Source organism: Odontesthes bonariensis, chromosome 8 (assembly GCF_027942865.1).
Source record: "Odontesthes bonariensis isolate fOdoBon6 chromosome 8, fOdoBon6.hap1, whole genome shotgun sequence".
In the NCBI taxonomy this organism is placed as follows: Eukaryota; Metazoa; Chordata; class Actinopteri; order Atheriniformes; family Atherinopsidae; genus Odontesthes; species Odontesthes bonariensis.
The window spans coordinates 29,697,831-29,703,830 of record NC_134513.1 but is presented as its reverse complement, the minus strand read 5'-3'; positions in this window follow the sequence as shown (position 1 = coordinate 29,703,830).

Genomic DNA, 6,000 nt, shown 5'->3' with positions numbered 1-6,000 from the left:
CGGTAAGGACAGCTGTTAGAAATGTTTTAAAGCTGTAGGATTTCATAGTAACTCAATGCCTTTTGTGTCATAGACTTGTCTTCAAGGAAACCCCTTGAACTTGTCCAGCCAATGGATTCCATGTTGGGGAAGAACTCAAAAGAAGGTATGCATATTGAGTTTGAGTCTTCCTTGGGTGGTGAAACTTTATAAACTGCGTTTGAGCATCGACTGGAAAATGGTTTTCATAAGACTTCTGTTTGAACAGTGACCCGTTTCAATCTGCTGCTGTCTACTTGACTTCTGCATAGTTGTATAGTACGTGTCAGGATATGGTAAAGCCCTTTAAAGCTTTGTCACACTGCAAGGAAAGTAACAAACTGAGTTTAATGCCATATATTGGGGCAGGTCTGAAGTATTTGCATTTTCTGTTTATGGCTAACTTGTCTATTTCTTAATCCACTTTTGAACTTCTTTGCAGTCTTAATGGAAAGCAAAGAAGTTAAAACTGCTGCATCCATTGGCAACATGAAATATAAGCAAGCTGAAATCTCACAAGTAAATCTGAAGGCTAAAAGAGAAGTGAATGTTTCTCTGGCTGCCGCCGCCAATCCGACGGAGGAAGCTGCCGCAGCAGTGGCGGTTGCGGCCGCCAATCCGACAGAACCTGCCGCAGCAGTGGCGGCCGCCAATCCGACAGAACCTGCCGCAGCAGTGGCGGCCGCCAATCCGACAGAACCTGCCGCAGCAGTGGCGGCCGCCAATCCGACAGAACCTGCCGCAGCAGTGGCGGCCGCCAATCCGACAGAAGCTGCTGCCGCAGCAGTGGCGGCCGCCAATCCGACGGAAGAAGCTGCCGCAGCAGTGGCGGCCGCCAATCCGACGGAAGAAGCTGCCGCAGCAGTGGCGGTCGCCAATCCGACGGAAGAAGCTGCCGCAGCAGTGGCGGTCGCCAATCCGACGGAAGAAGCTGCCGCAGCAGTGGCGGTCGCCGCCACCAATCCGACGGAAGAAGCTGTCGTCTAAGGCGGCTGTCATGAAGCAGTCTAACTTGCCAGCCTGAACCTCTTTTTAAATAAAACAGTGGTATTGTACAATGTGTGCTGCTGAAACCAATTCTTTGGCTCCAAATAATTTATTTATTCGTCTCGATGGAAGGGTGGCTGTCCAAGGCCTAAGGAAGGGAACCAGGGAGAAATATCTTCATGTTTGGAAATGGATTTAATTTGGAGGGAACTATTTGGAGCTGCATATTCTTATAGATGCAGCTACTCAAAATGATGGCTCTGTACAGCCAGTTGCCAGCAGGGTCCTATCCAGTTTTCAGCCAAGTAACACCACCCCAGCCATAACAAAGTAGTAATGTCCTTAATCAAGGAATTGAGCTGCAATGCCTTTTCTCCACATGGGGAGGAGCAGTGACTGAAGCTAAAACTGTGTACAGCTGTCTCTGTTTCTAGTTTGGCTCGTGGAGTCATCTGAAAGTAAAATATTATGCCAGAAGTCCTTTTAAATGGTGATGAAGATGTAGGCGCCTACAATGGTTTTTACTTCCTCCTGAAGAGTGCAGACGTCTCTGCTTCCTCCTGCTGCTTACAGCTTTATTCACTTTTAAATCATTCTACTTCTTTCCGCAAGTCTTGGATATAATTTTATTTGAGGTACAATGTGATCGACACATCCACCTCTCGGTGTCTAATGAATGAGTTAATGCGATAATAACAAGTTGACTCGCCCAGCCCTGTTTAAAATAATGGATGAAAGTAAACTAAACCCAAATTAATGAATGAAATAAAATTCAGCTGAACGCTAAACTAAAAAGGTAGGTATTGAGCCTCTTTTTAAAAACAACAGTCTCTGCAGCCCTGATGTTCTCTGGCAGGTCCATAATAATGAAACGACGTCTCAACATAAGTTTTTGTTCCAACTTTAGGAACAACTAAAAGGCCGGTACCAGAGGACTTCAGGGTCCGCGAGGGCCAATAATTTAAAAGCAGATCAGAAAAACAAGACCATTAAGACATTTATAAACAACTGAAAGAACCTTCAAATCAAACGGACAGGGAGCCAATGCAGCGATTTTAAACCTGGTGTCATGTGTTCCCGCCCTCTGGTCCTCGTCAGCACACGTGCAGCTGATTCTGTAGTAATTGTAGGTAAATACTTTTTTTTGGGAAGACCAGAGAGCAGGGCATTGCAATAATCTATTCTACTAGAAATAAAAGCATGCATCAGCACCTCCGTGCTGGCAAGAGAGAGAAATGGCTGAACTCTGGCAATATTTTTAAGATGATAAAATCCTGTCTTACATTTCTATTTCATTCTATTTGTTACATTTCTAATATGTTGGATAAAATCCAGCTCAGAGTAAAAAATCTGACCAGTGATGACATGTTTAGCCGCATGTCGTCCTACAATCACTGGTTGTCTAGATGGTGTCCAGCAAACAACGTGGGCTACAGAGATAATTGGCAATCTTTCTGGAGAAAACCTGGTCTGATGAGGAGAGACGGCATCCATCCCACTTTGGAAGGAGCAGCTCTCATTTCTAGAAATATGGATGAATTTATTTGCCACCCTAAAACATGACAACCCAGGGCTCAGACCAGGATGCAGAGTTGTAGTCTTACACACTTCTCTGCAGCTTCCCACCTGCTGCTACCCACCCAATCAATTAACACAAAAGGAGCAAATCCTCTTGTGCAAAAAGAAATTAAAACAAAAACTTTAACTGAACAAAAACATCAAACTATTAAATGTGGTTTGCTGAATATCAGATCTCTCCTTTCCAAGTCTCTGTTAGTGAATGAGTTGATTTGTGATCATCCTATTGATATATTTTGTCTTACAGAAACCTGGCTGCAGCAGGAGGATCATGTTAGCATTAATGAAGCAACTCCCTCTGACTGTTTAAATGTTCACGTTCCTGGAACCACAGGCAGAGGAGGAGGAGTGGCAGCTATCTTCAGATCAGGGTTAGGCCGATTTCAGACCAGAGCGTGGCGTGGCGGCAGCGAAACGACGGCAGTCTTACGCCGGTTATCAGGCGGTGTGTTCAACTTGGCTTTTCACACCGGACAGTCCGCGGCCGCGGTAGTTCTGCTCCAGCCCTGTCTGCATTCCCCATTCATTTCAACGGGACACCGCCGGCCGCCGCCGGCCGCTGCCGTCCAAAGTCCGCTCGAGTTCTATTTTCCAAAAGCAGCGCGGGACGGAGGCGTCTCCGCGCCGCTACCGCCCGACTACCGCCGCGTCGGTGTCCAAGGACAGATCTGTTTCCATGTATTTTCACCTCCGCCGGTGAAAATCGCTTCCGTTCTGCCACGCTTTGCCGCCCTGGTCTGAAATAGGCCTTACTAATCAGTCCCAGACCCAAGATTAGTTTGAGCTCTTTTGAATCTCTGATTCTCAGTTTTACCTACGCAAAATTGGAAATCCCAGAAACCTCTTGTGTTTGTTGTTGTGTATCGTCCACCTGGCCCTTATTCTGAGTTTCTGTCTGAATTCTCAAAGTGTTTATCCCAGTTAGTGCTGAGTACAGATAAAGTCATTGTAGTGGGTGACTTTAATAATCATGTAGATGTTTGAAAATGACAGCCTAAATATGAACTTTAATTCTATATTAGACTCTATTGGATTTTCTCAGAGTGTTCACAGAGCGACTCACTGCCTTAATCACACCCTTGATCTTGTGCTGACTTATGGCATTGAGAGTGAACAGTTAACAGTGTTCCCTCATAACCCTGTCTTATCTGACCATTTTCTGATAACCTTTGAGTTTACATTACTTGACTATACAGTTTCTGAGAAGAAATTTACATATAGAAGGTGTCTATCAGAGGATGCTGTAACCAGATTTAAAGAGTTAATTCCATCATCCTTTTCTTCACTGCCATGTGCAGATATGACAGAGGACGACTACCTAAACTTTACTCCAGCAACACTTGACTCTCTTGTTGACAGCACTATAGTTTCAATGGTTACAGCACTGGGCAATGTTGCCCCTCTGAAAAGGAAGGTAATCAGTCAGAAGAGGTTGGCTCCTTGGTATAATTCACAGCTGCGTGCTTTAAAGCAGACTGCAAGAAAGCTCCTCTAATTTAGAAGAGTCTCAATTAGTCTGGAAAGATAGTTTAATAACGTATAAGAAAGCCCTTCGTAAAGCTAGAACTGCTTATTATTCATCATTGATAGAAGAGAATAAGAATAATCCCAGGTTTCTTTTCAGCGCTGTAGCCAGTCTGACTAAGAGTCCGAGCTCTGCTGAGCCAGTTATTCCTTTAACTCTCAGCAGTGATGATTTCATGAGCTTCTTTATCAATAAAATTGTTTCTATCAGAGAGAAGATTGATGGAGTCCTTCCCACTATTATCAGTGATGTATCATCAAGTACAGCAGCTTTAGAAGTATCTTTAGAACCTGATTTATATTTAGACGGCTTCTGCCCAGTTCATCTCTCTGAACTAACAACAGCAATAGTCTCTTCTAAACCATCAACTTGTGTTTTAGACCCAATCCCAACCAGACTGTTCAAGGAGATATCTATAAAACCAGATGAACCCAATAGGTTGGTCAGACTACAAGCATGTCTTAAAGACATAAAGACCTGGATGACTCAGAACTGCCTGCTTCTAAATTCAGACAAAACTGAAGTCGTTATCTTTGGACCTGAGCGCTTCAGGGAGAAATTGTCTAGCTATATAGTTACTGTAGATGGTATTTCCTTTGCTTCTAGTTCTACAGTGAGGAACCTTGGAGTTATTTTTGACCAGAATTTATCATTTGACTCGCATATAAAACAGGTTTCTAGGACTGCCTTCTTTCATCTTCGTAATATTGTTAAAATCAGGAACATCTTGTCTCAGAGTGATGCAGAAAAACTAGGCCATGCATTTGTTACTTCAAGATTGGACTACTGTAATTCTTTATTATTGGGCTGTCCCACATATTCTCTGAAAAGCCTCCAGCTGATCCAAAATGCTGCAGCCAGAGTTCTGATGAGAACTAACAGGAGAGATCATATTTCTCCAGTTTTAGCTTCTCTTCATTGGCTCCCTGTTAAATTCAGAATAGAATTTAAGATTCTTCTCCTTACATATAAAGCTCTTAATGACCGAGCTCCATCATATCTTAAAGATCTCATTGTAAGATATTTTCCTAACAGAGCACTTCGTTCCCAAACTGCAGGTTTACTTGAGGTTCCCAGAGTTTCTAAAAGTAGCATGGGAGGCAGAGCCTTCAGTTATCAGGCCCCTCTCTTGTGGAATAAGCTGCCAGTAAATGTCCGGGAAGCAGACACCCTTTCCACTTTTAAGACCAGGCTTAAAACTTTCCTTTTTGATAAAGCTTATAGTTAGGGATGGCTCAGGTGATCCTGAAACATCCCATAGTTAAGCTGCTATAGGCCCAGACTGCTGGGGGGCCTCATCTGTCACACCTTTCCTCACTTTACTCTCTTTATGTATATGTGACATTATTGTGGTCATTAACTCATGTTTCCCTGTTCCAACAGATATCCTTTGAATGGTGTTACAGTGCCCCCCCCCCCCCCCCCCCCCCCGCACCCTTCTGTCTTCTCAAACCCCAGCTGGTCGAGGCGGATGGCCACCCTTCCTGAGTCTGGTTCTGCCAGAGGTTTCTTCCTGTTAAAAGGGAGTCGTTTCTCTCCACAGTCGCCTCAGGCACACTCAGGGCGGGAGATTGGACCAAAAAACAAAAAGTTTTCAGTGCAATCTGTTGGTTTCCTTAGCTAGGAAATTGTTTTTGAATTGGCTCTGTATAAACAAATTGGATTATTTTATGAATAATTATGATTACAATTAATTGAATTCCAATTGGCTTGAATTGGACTTTATTATCTAAGTGCCTTGAGATGACATTTGTTGTATTTGGCGCGATATAAATAAAAATGAATTGAAAATGAAAATGAATTAAACCCAATGTACCGTCTTCTAAGTGTGCAGCACTGCTTCAACACAGAACTCTTAGAAATAAACTTCCTAATAATTCCAAGTCGGTCTG